This window comes from Malaya genurostris, chromosome 2, assembly GCF_030247185.1.
Source record: "Malaya genurostris strain Urasoe2022 chromosome 2, Malgen_1.1, whole genome shotgun sequence".
NCBI classification, from domain to species: Eukaryota; Metazoa; Arthropoda; class Insecta; order Diptera; family Culicidae; genus Malaya; species Malaya genurostris.
In genome coordinates this window covers 256005333-256017881 of record NC_080571.1, presented here as the reverse complement: position 1 = coordinate 256017881, position 12549 = coordinate 256005333, and the positions used below count along the sequence as shown (strand labels likewise).

General features: G+C 36.8%; 1 protein-coding gene across 1 annotated transcript in view; it reads right to left on the bottom strand.

Moving 5' to 3' along the window:
- The window catches only part of LOC131429595 (protein apterous), a 143232-nt gene that overhangs the window by 103461 nt on the left and 27222 nt on the right, over positions 1 to 12549 (bottom strand). The window lies entirely within an intron of this gene.

Genomic DNA, 12549 nt, shown 5'->3' with positions numbered 1-12549 from the left:
TTGATAGTTAAAACGATAATACTTTGTGCGGAGAAAAATTATTTGTTTTCTTTGATACAATTAAAAAATGAACACAAAATAATGTAACGATCTCACTCCTCTTGTTCCAAAATGTTGAAATGTAGCCACGTTTATTTCTTCTGCTCTCCGAGATATCTACCAATGATTCCTGCTTCACTATCACGTAACTTTTCCCTTTCGAGTAACCAGCATTGCATAACCAGCATACAGAAACATTTACTTGTCTTCTTGGGTGAACTGGACTTCATTTACAATTCATATTCAAAACGGTTTGGTGCTGAATTTTCATATTAAAAATATAAGAAAATTTTCAAGCAGAAAAAAACACTTGCCTCTGCTTGGGACATCGCCTACTCTATTCTTGTCAAGTATTGTAAGAATGTACCATGAATGAAAAAGTAGAAACTATTTCAACCAATCGCAGAAATATATACCCCTATTTTTAAACATAAATAATCATTGCTTAACGATGGATCATTGCCGTTACCGCTTCAGCTTGTACCAGAACTTATTCAAAGGCACCTCATACAATTCAATGAACCCACCGATTTGCATTCATACTGTCGCATTAAAATGTAAACGCGAATATAATTTATGGTAATCCTGTTCGCATATTTTTTTCTCGCTAGTCCACCTGACGATGCAACAGTGCAGCTCAAGATTCATTATCATTATGTACTCACTCTCTGACCACACTAGGCCCAGAAGGAGATTTGCAAACACGTACTCACACACCAAAGCACCCTCATAGCCTGCGGTACACCAAGGCAACGGACCAGCCAACCGATGTACGGCTATCGATGATGCATTTAGTTAGCTTGGAGCCGAACCGCAGCGGCAAGGTGCGAAAGAGAAAAATTGCCTGCTTCCTTTTGCGGAGGATCATGATGCACCCCACTCTACTCTCTTTCTCTGTACCAACAAACTGCAAGCTTGTAAGTGCAATCATGCACTCCGTCGGCCCGTTTCGGAACTTGAATTTGAATGTGTAATTATTTTTCTGGTTGCATCGTGTCTTCACGGTAGTGGTTGAAAGTCCTTTGACTGCTCGGATGGTGCACGCGTTCAATAGACTGACCTTGTCGCCTCGTGAGGTTCAATACAAGGGGTTAGAGATGTAAAATTGCTAAATTCTGCCGAAGGTCCCACACCTCTCGGGACGGCATTCAAGCCTGCACAATTGCAATTGAACGTATTGCAATGTGTGTGTATGAGCATGTTGAGGCGTTTACTTCAACGACGGCGGCAGACATGTTGTATTCTGCTCAGCTCATACATAAATTATGCGCCGTATAGGTACCCGGGCCGCTGCCATAAAAGAATGCCGGAGAAATCATCCGAATGCTTCTGCAGACTGAGCCCGCAGTGGTCGTGTTCGAAAATGCATTAAATTTTCCGGTCTGTTTGCCCACCTAAATAGGTGACAAAATACTCGGCAACGGCATGAATTTCAATTGCTTCTCTCTGGTGGTAATGATAGTCACGTTTGAAATATTGTATGACAGTTACGAGACGATGTGTCCTAGGTAACAGGTAATGGAACAAAAACTGCAGAAACTTGAAACGTCTCCGACAATGTCGACAGGTTTTCCGTAGTAGCAACATAGTAGCATTTGACTACCGTAGAATAATTTGCGCTTGTAAACGCTTGTAAAATGTGAACCATGCTGGGATAAACAAACTTTGTCACTCAAATTTTCAAACGCCTTCCGACTTTTGATTTCCGTATACGTATACGACGAAGTGTTTCCTTTAGTCTACTCGCGACAATCTCGTCACTCTATTTGCTCCCGCTGATGTCGAACATCTGTTTCGTTGGCGAGGCAAATCATAGCATAGATGCAGCACTGCCTGTACGACGATGCATTATTATCATGTATGCTAACTTCCTTTCGCGACTTGGTCCGATCGGTTGGCGTGAATTTTCCGACCTCCCCCATTGTATCGTTCGGAGTTCCTCGCAGTCGACAATCGTGACGTGGCGGAAAAATAACAAACAGCTTGCGACGACTGCTCGTATAAATAATTAGATGACACTTCACAAATATTTGTATAGCAGTTACTGTTGTGATTTCTTGTTGCTTGGGAAGATAGGGTTGATCCGGTTGTTACGAAACGACGCTATAGGCATTGTTCAGATCGTCCCGAATCGGAGCCACCCTACCGAGAGCAGCCAACAGACCCTGACAAATCCAAACTAAATAAAGGGTGTCCTAAAATAATTATTCACTCAGTCTCGTGTATCACGGAAAATGCGGTACGATGGGGAACGCCTAGTGCATCACTTATCTGCTAGTGAATACATAATTGAGGAGGTTGGAGCTACAACTTTTACTCGTAAATCACTGAACATTTCGATGTGACTTGAAGGTGCGGAAATCAGTATCATTGAAACGGTTTTGAAATTCGACCTAACGTGAAACTGCGAGTAATTCACTTTACCTTAGTGGTACTGAACAAGTTTTAGTAGAAACGCGATTCAATTGAGTTAGAGGATGAAACAGTTGAACATTGTTGAAAATTGATGCAAAATTACACGAACATTTTTTGGGCTTGAAAAATTAGTACCGAGAGCAAAACAAACTGGAGCCGAGTGACCACCCGAAATTATCAGCAAACTTTGGCCACTTTCTTGAGAAATTGTGCAGAAAAAAGAAAAATATGCGAGCCGTGATGTTCTAGTTTAGAACGAGCTTAAACTTATTGAAATCGGTCCAGTTATCTCTACGGAAACTTTGCGGTGGAAAAAAATGCGATTTTGGCGGTTGAGTCACTTACACTTATGCCTCCGGAACTAGAAGTTACGGTCATTTGACCTTCAAACTTGATCTACACCTTAAGACGAAATGTTTTCTCAAAATATACTCACAAATTGTTTTCCGCTTGAGTTGAACGAATCGTCACACAAAGCATAACAGACAAAACCGACAGAAGAAACCAGGAATATTTTTAGTGATTGATAGCAGTGGCTTACCACACGTTTTGTTTTCTTGTGAAAAAGAGACTCTTCTTGATTGACAATGGATTCGTAAATATTTCACAATTTGAATATGTAACAATTCAATCTTCATTGTTGGTGATTACTATTACACTAGAACTATAAACCATTAGTATTTATAAAACATAATTCCCACCGAAACGAATCAACAAATCAGTCAAATTGAACAACGTTTCGGTAATTATATATTAAATTTGCATTAGTATTTATAATGGACTAACATGAGGTTATATGTATATGAATTGACTAACATGCTAACAATGTCTATGCTTCAGTTTAGTAGCAATTATAGATTCTCCTTCTTAAGAATGATTAAAAACAAGAAAACATGTATTTTCGGTATCTTTACCGGTGCCAAATAGTAATTCACCGCATGAGTCGAATTTCATTACCGATTGAAAAATTGTTTTATTAAGAAATTACTGGACATTCACTAGACAATGAATATGTACCAAGTAAATACATTTTCCATAAACGTATATATTTTTGAATTGTTATTCTGGCACTAGGTTATATGAATGTTATATATTTCAATCCTCTAAACGAACAATAATACTAGATAAAATTGTTAGTTTTGCTACAATCTGAAGTAATATTTATTATATAATATTACACAACAAAGCAACATCAATGCATTGAGCTAAACAGAGTTTGGCATTAATAGCATTATAAACGTCAGTTAATAAACGATTTCTCATGATACTCATCTCATGATTTTTTTGTGAAATTTTGCTTCAAACACTATTTTACAGTTCTAAAATCATCCCTGTGGAACGGGGAACAGTGATCGTTTATACATTTCAGAAAACAATTACTTGGTTTAATTGCAAAAAAAATTGTTTTTGGTTTTTAAAAATTCTGTTCAGTTTTTAAATAATTGACCAAAAACGCGACGCGCACACTCCGCTACATTTCACCTTAAAAGTAGCTTTCAAATAAGTCTAAGCTTCCGATCTCGCCGAGATGAGTCTACTGCTTGGAAATATTTTTACGAATCGCGTCAATTATGCATTAGATCACGAGTAGTCGACAATTGAATGAACAATGAGCTATTTTTTTTTTTTCAATTCGAACAGTTTACAAAGTTTTGATTTTTTTTGACTGAATTGAAGCGTATTCGTATTTGAGGAAAGTGTTGATTAATTACTTTATTTTGAAGAAAAATTCATCAAAATCGAATTCCAGTTGAAGCTTTCATGGAACATTCTTAACCGATTGCGATTTGTGAACGTTGATTTAAACGAAATAATATTAAAGATTGCAGTGTAAAAGACATAGTAGGCATAGATCACCCCAACAAAAATTTAAGTTTCCGAATTGCAAGGATTATTGAAATGACAGAAGGATTACACATTACTTACCAAGAATTTTCTGATCGTTTAAACGTCATGGGAAAGATCCCGAAGGTGGGAAAATGGGTTCCACATGAGATGACTGCTAGAAGGAAAAGCAGGAAAAGCTAAATTTTTCTGTCTCGGTATAGAACAAAAGATTTTCTACACCGGTTCATGACGAGAGATAAGAAATAGATTTATAATGAGAATATTAAGCGCAGAATATCATGGGTCGATGTTGGCCAACCATCGAAATCAATAGTAAATCTAATAGCTTCGGAAAGACAACGATACTGTGCATTTGGTGGTATCAAGAAGGTGTCTTGTACTACGAGCTCCCCAAAACCAGGAGAAATCCCCAACAAAAAATGACCAGAATTCTCTACAAGCCGTGAAAGCGATTTAAACATTAAACTCTGGCCGCACCCGCTATATTCCCATGCATAAATAATCTAGGCACAGTCTTTTGAAACTTTTTTAGTTACGTTGAAATTTTTTAGTTGAAAGCAAATAGTTACGCAGGTGGCCGGAATTTGCATTTCATTTTTTTAATCAACTTTTCGTTTCCAATGATATTCCATATAAAAACGATTTTTTTTTATGCCATTGCAGATATATTTCTGACTTACAAAATTTCTGTTCGTTACCTCTCTATTTGAATTCGTACGACACCAAGTTTTACTTGCATTTGGCGCGGATACTCACGGAGCAAAGCTTCCAATTCTTCATCTTCAAAATATTTCGACCTTCTGGAGCGCACCTTGCAATAAATTTTAAAATCACTATACTTTTAAACCGTTTGAACAACTGACGACGTGTCAATTCACATATATATTCCTCCTCTATGATTACAGGAGCAAATGATAGGTCTGAACACGTCGGATGAAGCGATGTGTATGATGCTAATGCTATTGGAAAATGCCTAGGCTCAGCAGGGTTACAAAACACAACTAAAATATTATTTGCACATATCACTTTATTTGTGAATGTCACAACGTCAAGAATCTTAGACATATGATAAACGAACCACTAAGCTCCATTAGTGAATTTATATTTTATTTAAGCTAACCAGTAGCGTTATTCCTAAGAATATCGCTAAATAAAGAGATAGCTAAGTTCACCAGTTCCTACCGCATGCCTTTCATGTTTCTTTATTGATTCATTTGGTCGATATACCGGCATTGATTGAGAGCGATTGCGCTCTGCGTTAGTAGCAGAATGAGAAGGTGTGTGTTGGTTTGTATGTTACAACGCATCTAAAATATCGAAATTGATTAGAGGGTGCGAATGAGAAGGTGTTTGCTGCCATATTACTGTAGACCGTTTGGCGAACTATTTAAACTTTCGGTAAAAATCAGACAGCTCAGAAGTTATTTTTAACCGAATACCAGAATAGCTCTGCTTGACACTGTTCGCTTTTCAACGTAGACGACTCAGCCAATATGGAAGCCGCTAACGGTCAGGACGACAGGAACAAAAGAACAATGAGAATATATTGAAATGAACAAACCTGATGAACAGTTCTGGGGTAACCGTGAAGAAATACAATCGCAGTGCAAATTGTATGAAAATCGGCCTTAATACAAAAACTTGAAACATTGCTTTACGAGTGAATACGTCTCGATTAAAACATGTTCACTTGCTTCAACTGAACAAAACCCCTATTGTATTATAAGGGGCATTCCACGCAAAATCAGTCACCCAAAAAATTTTTTTTCATCTATTTTTTTCAGTAAAGAACTCGAAAATATTCGGCACGTTTTATTTTCATCTATTTTTTTCAGTAAAGAACTCGAAAAAATTCGTACACGCACATTTCATGTCTTCGACGAATTTTTGTATCTTTATTAGATTTTACAGTATAGCCTGTTGAAGAGTAAGAGCCTTTTCTTTTTGAAAACAAAAAATTTTTAAAAATCATTTCTCGAATATTCCACGTACCATATTGAAATAAAAAAATACGTGTTGAATATTTTCGAGTTCTTTACCGAAAAAAATTTGGGTGGCTGATTTTGCGTGGAATGCTCCATATATTCTATTCTATGAGAAGTCAGAAGCATTTTAATATATAGTAAAGCTTGTTAGTGCTTATGAGTGATGACAGTATAGAAGTTCGTGTGCATGATTTGCCCTCAGGTTATAGCGAGTAAATTATTCGAAGAACCATGTTACATTTTTTGGGCTATTCTGAATCGCATACGATTGTTCCACATGCGCTCAAATGAGTCTATACCATGTTATGTGATTTCCAGTCAACACACCCAGTTAAATCGTTGGTTACCGTCGACAATCAGCTGGTAATATGTGAATATTGTCAGAAAACTGTTAATTACGGTAAGCCCTGTGAGAAACTAACATAAAGTAGCATTACGTTGGGGTCTTTTTTTAAGCGTTTTGCCTTTCTCATATAGAAAGGTTATGCAATCACTGTGAAAATCGACTTTTGAACCGAGGTCATATACCGTTCGACTCAGTTCGTCGAGTACGCAATATATATATATATATATATATATATATATATATATATATATATATATATATATATATATATATATATATATATATATATATATATATATATATATATATATATATATATATATATATATATATATATATATATATATATATATATATATATATATATATATATATATACATATATATATATATATATATATATATATATATATATATATATATATATATATATATATATATATATATATATATATATATATATATATATATATGTGTGTGTGTATGTGTGTATGTAACGATTTTTTGCCCTAACTTTTCTCAGAGATGGCTGAACCGATTTGTACAAGGTCTTGTGATCCCATACAAAATTTCTGAATATTATTTGGATCCAACTTCGGAGTTATGGGGTAAAATATGCAAAAAAATGAAAATATGTGTTCTAACTTTTCTCATAGATGGCGTGACCGATTTTCACAAACTTAGGTTCAATTGAAAGGTCCTGTGGTGCCATACGTAATTTCTGAATTTCATCCGGATCCGACTTCCGGAAATTTATTGTAAAGTGTGTTAAAATTCTATACCATCACTAAAAAGGGCGAAAAATCGTAAAAAGTTTTCTAAATCGACCTCAAATCTTCTCCATTTGACAGTTTTTATCAGTAGACAGTCAAACAAACCGATTCCGGTTATTCTAAGAATCTAAGAAAATTATTTTCAAGAATGCCACAGTAATATGTATGATAGTATGATTGATAGGAGAAAGGCATCATTACACCACTATGTGGATTAAAACAGGTTTTTTTTATTGCGATTTCATTTTGCGCGGCTTTTATTACGCAAATTTCCGAAGTTACATGGTTTTTTTACGCGGATTTCCGATGTTACGCGATTTTTTTACGTGGATTTTCGAAGTCAAACGGTTTTTTACGCGGATTTCCCAAGCTACGCGGTTTTCATATTTCGTCTTAGAAATGCATGAAACGTCGAGATCTGGTGTAATCATCTAAGACATTTAGCATACAATTTTTTCTTGTTTAATTTTGCGATTTTTTTCTACGCGGATTTCTTAAATTACGCGGTCTAAAATTCTCCGGTCTAAAAAAGTCCAGAAGTCGATTTCAAAAATATTTCTTTTTTTTTAGATTTTACTAGATCTGGACGTTTCATGCATTTCTAAGACGTTATGCATCACAATTTTTTTTTCTTTAGTTTTGCGGTTTTTTTTACGCGGTACGCGTAAAAAGAGACCTCAGTGTAATACAACACTTACATCAACTAAACCACCACCTGCAACTAATGTACAAACGGGTACGGGTGTGGGTAACAACGAATTCTGCAAAAATACAGTGACCTTTAAACAGTAGCTGACGATTTTTTGGCTTCTAATATATTAGTCACAGAGTAAGCAGATTTAACAGGTTTCAATCAGAAGCACCGACTGACTGACAGTACTGACCTGATGGCACCCAATTAGTTTACCGCTCATTCCGTCGTATGTCATTCACCATCAGCGTCAGGCGGTGTCTTCCGCTAAGACGTGCCTACATATGTCAAAGTTCAATCCAAAGGCAACACCATGTGAATCTCGTTTACTTTTTTCGAGGTGATTAAATTAGTGCCTCGTACAGCAACCTAGTGCATGTTTCCCTGTCAATTTCGGAGCGACTGCTACTAACGAAGAGAAAAATGAATCGTTTTTTTTCGCTCCTAACAAATGCGCACAAATCCAAAACCATCAAATGTGATGTGAGATATTTTATTCCTTATAGTTAGGTTTTCCACGTCAACCTGTTGGCTCGTAACAGACGACGTACAGCAGGCAACAATTTAGTGGCACTACAGACACAGCGAAATGAAATCTACACCTTCGTGATTACACTGATTACAAGGCTGGTGCCGCTTTAGTTTGAGGGCCAGCCGTCCGAAATCGGTCAAAACGGGTGCAATTTTAGAGCCTATTTTCCTACACTCTTCACAGGCACAGGTGTAATCTTATAAGGAATTGCAGTGCTACTGCTGCTGCTGCTGTTTGTTGTATAGTTACACAATCCACGCACGCTTGGCTAAACGTTTGTGTGTAGGGCAAATATTTGTTCGTTTCCATTTTCGGTACCATTAGAGTAAGCGGGGATGGCCATAAATGTCGTCACGTGAACAAGTTGGATCTCGAGTGTTCCAAGTGCATTTCAGCGGAGCAGGTTTTATACATTATTCGTTCAATGATATATTGGTCAATCCTTTGGTGATCATGTAGTCCAGATTTTCCGTGAATCTGAAGTTTTCCAACTGATCCCGTGCTATTAAAAAAGAACCCAATAAAATTAACCTAAAACATTCAATTTTGTTCAGATCTAAGAGACCTATTGCATGCATTGAAATATACAAGCTTTTATCTTCAATAAAGCAAACATTGTTGGAAATAAGTAATATGTTTCTAATCTTGATCCGTGAATCCACACTGCGCCATACATTGATATAAAATAATAAATTTAAATCAGAACAACAGGAAAAATAACATATAAGAGTATCCGTCTAGTCTCTGTTCACACGACAGTTTCCCCGAATTTTCCGAGCACTAATTAGTACAATTTCTCTCCATCCGCATCCACAACACATTCCTGCGGATGCACTTTACCATTCTCGCATTTTTCATCCAAAATCATCCGAAACCGCTAGAGCTGAACTACTGAACCTAGCCTGTCTCCAAAATAGAAAACAGTAAGTCCTCCCGAACGATTCCTTCGCAGCGGACGCCATATACGTGTATCTTAAATCACAATCAAACGATACGCACAAAACGCGCAGGGCCAAGAAAATTCATCAAAAATCTCTTTTTTAGTATTATTTCCATTCTTACAGTCTCCGCGTGCTTCCGCTGCGTTGCAGGAAGGATCCTCCCGTGCTCAAACACTATTACGACCCATATTCAGAAGCAACTTTCTTCCAGTAGCCGTCTTGCGGCCGGCAGCGTTTTGTCGAGACGACGAAAATCTGGCACAAAACAGAAGAAGGTCAATTATATTAGCACAGCGCAGAGGAAGATCAACTTTTCCCTGGGTTTTCCGGAGGCAGGCAGCATTTTCCCTTGGCCCCCCATCCAAAAACCTTCATGGAACCCCCATAAACGGAGTGTTTTTATTCTCCGGCAACTTCTTCTTACAACCAGTAGAATTTAGCAGCAATGCTAGACTGGATGGATGTTTTAGAATCGGTTGGAAGAAACGCAGAGGGGAACGGAACGATTCAAAAGGTATACAAAATTATGTCGCATCATTCATTCTTCTTAGCTCTGTTATTACTACTGTTGCTGTTGTTGGTGCTACCGCTTTAAGAGCTCGGTTGTTTTTGGCCCAAAAAAAATGAAATGTTTGTTATAATTTATTATGTAAAAATAGAAGATTTTGCGTAGAGAAGTACTGAGCATGGAAGCACGTTAGGCTGGTAAAACAGTGTGTGTTACAAATTACACAAACTTTATATACAAGATGCTGGAAGTCTACGCAATGTTGACTAAAATCTACCGAACGTGGAATAATCTGATACTAAAAGTTTTTGTTAAATGCCCAACTTGAACAAAATTTGTATTGGGTGACGAAGTAAGCTTGAAGTGTTTGGCAAAAGATAAGGCCACCAGTAGATTTCGGACTGGAATGTAAAATTTGATGTACCATATTCAGAGATGTCATTTATTTAGATTTATCTGTATTATTCAGCTGTTAACATACGAATTCAAATTATAAAATGTGATATAATAATTTTTTTCATCTGAGAAGTGATAAGAGATTCATAATCAATTATCAAGTCACAAATTATTCCGAAATTATGTTAATCTCAGCACACAATTATATGCACACAAATATTTGTAATTTAGACAAGTTTGAACTGATATTCACGTAATTCATCTCATGATGAAACTATCAGGTGTACAACTTCTCCTCCGCCGTTTTCCGATAGGTGGCTGTACCGGAGTGTGTACAGTGCCTAACGAATTGTCATTGCCGTTTCAGTGACAGTTGTTCTTGTTTTCGTATTATTCACGCTCGAAAATGTTTGTTTATGTGCCCAATTCTCGTCATTTGCGGGAAGTTTTACTTTTCTGTTACAATTCGAACAAAATGCAGCTGAAGCGCATCGAATGCTTTCACAAACTTACGGTGATGCTGCTCTGAGTAAAAGAACGTGTCGGGAGTGGTTTCAACGAAGACAAACATGGTGGTGGAAGATAACGCCCCACCCGCCGTAGTCCCCAGATGTCGCCCCTTCTGACTTCCACCTATTCCGTTCGATTGCACACGGCCTGGCAGATCAACATTTTTAATCCTTCGAAGAGTTGGAAAAATGGATTGCTTCATAGGAAGACTCCTTTTTTCGAGCCGGGAATCACGATTGTTGATAGAATCTTACAAATATTGAATTGATAGGCTTCTCGATGAAACAAATGTCGTATTTTTCGTAAGAGTGGCAATAGTCATCGACAGGCGCGTAGCCAGAGAAAATTTTCGGGGGGGGGTTTAGAACATGGTGATAAATCAACACATGTACAATTTATATCACAATGTTTCCCATGGGTTATAATTTTTTGTTTCGGGGGGGGGGGGTTTGAACCCCTAAACCCCCCCCCCCTGTGTACGCGCCTGGTCATCGATAATGCTCATTAAATTGGTCGTTCTAAAACCATCATGTGTCGGAATATCATTGCAATCAACTTTCTTCACGTTTCGCCTTCGACTCATCAGTGCTTAAAGCCTTTAAAGGCTTAAAGCCGAAGGCGAAACGTGATGAAAGCTGAAATAAAATATGTGCTTTTCTGTACAAACCAAAAAACCCCTAACTGTTCATCATTGCTATGCTTGCAACATTAGTCGTTATGAAATTTTTGTTTCAATAATGAATACAGATAAATACGGCTATAATACCTCACAAATAAGAAAATAGCCTCACATTGTTCGTGAAAAATCATTTTAAATTTTGGACCTAGTAAGCGTCGGGATACACTTCTATGCTTAAATGAAAGAGATACGGGCGATCGTCCTAGCTAAAAAATGATGATATTGTTATCGAAATTTTTTCTCATTTTTGTAACTCTTTTGTAGCACAAAAGAACATTTTACTCCACTTAAAAAAATTCGGATTAATCCAAAAGGTTGGATATTGGATGCCGTGCGAATTGAATTCGAGAGAAGTCGAGCGGCGATGTACTAATTCTTGCTAACCCAGTATAGAAAGAAGTCATTTATAACACTTACCATACCATGTACAGCCATTCCGACATATTCCTATAGATAAATTGTGGAGATAATTTAAAATTGTGTAGATGCTTGTGGAGGGAATTTAAAGGTTAAATAAACTATGGACTTCTTCTGAGTTGTAAAACCATCATGGAACCATTGCATTTTGCCTACCTAACTCGTTTGAAATGGACATTGGTTGAATAACGACCAAAAAATATTAAAGCCTAAATTTTTGAACAAAATTATTGAAAGCTTTGATGATTGTTTCCATATTTAAAATCACAATAGACGTAGATTAAAATGAGTGGAAAATTCATAAACCATTAAACTTGTACAAGTCAAGACGAAATCGACTAATTTCCATTGCATTTAAAAAATTTCTCAAATTTAACAGAAGAAAATAGGTTTTTCTTCCGGTAGGTAGGTTCCGCTTGAACTGCAATGGATAAACTGTGCTCTACAAATTAAGCTATTCTGGTACATA